The 442-nt window shown below is 28.5% G+C and overlaps 1 protein-coding gene across 1 annotated transcript in view; it reads right to left on the reverse strand.

Moving 5' to 3' along the window:
- LOC119588306 (RING finger protein nhl-1-like) overlaps positions 1-442 on the reverse strand; it is a gene marked incomplete in the record, with an annotated part of 50,140 nt that overhangs the window by 460 nt on the left and 49,238 nt on the right. Inside the window, 1 exon segment of the mRNA XM_037936999.1 lies at positions 1-442.

Consider the following 442-nt stretch of genomic DNA (forward strand, 5'->3'; position numbering starts at 1 on the left):
GATTACATTATACTAAAGTGTTCATATTGTACATGTACATTTTGACTTCCAAAGATTTTTTTAAATATTTTTTTTTATCATACAGACATTATCGAAGCGTTTCAAATAGCTGAGATTAAAGCAACTTAGTGAGATACAACGAGTTAATTACAGTATCATCATCATTAACAGTATTCTAAGAAATCAAACGACTGCATGCATCTATGAATGATATAGAGGTTAATTAACTAAGTCCAAGATACTGTGATGAATGCCAGTAATTCCAGCAGAAAATTATGTCACAATTACAAATCAGAAAATAAAAAAGAAGCAAAAATATACAAGTATTCACTCAATGTTCTTTCAAAAAAAAAAGTTAGATCACGAGTGACTCAAATACATGTATGAATAAAGATGAATACATAAATAAAATCGATACTTTGTTGGCTTGTTGGCCTTCGAT

This window comes from Penaeus monodon, chromosome 23 (genome assembly GCF_015228065.2).
Source record: "Penaeus monodon isolate SGIC_2016 chromosome 23, NSTDA_Pmon_1, whole genome shotgun sequence".
Classification (NCBI taxonomy): domain Eukaryota; kingdom Metazoa; phylum Arthropoda; class Malacostraca; order Decapoda; family Penaeidae; genus Penaeus; species Penaeus monodon.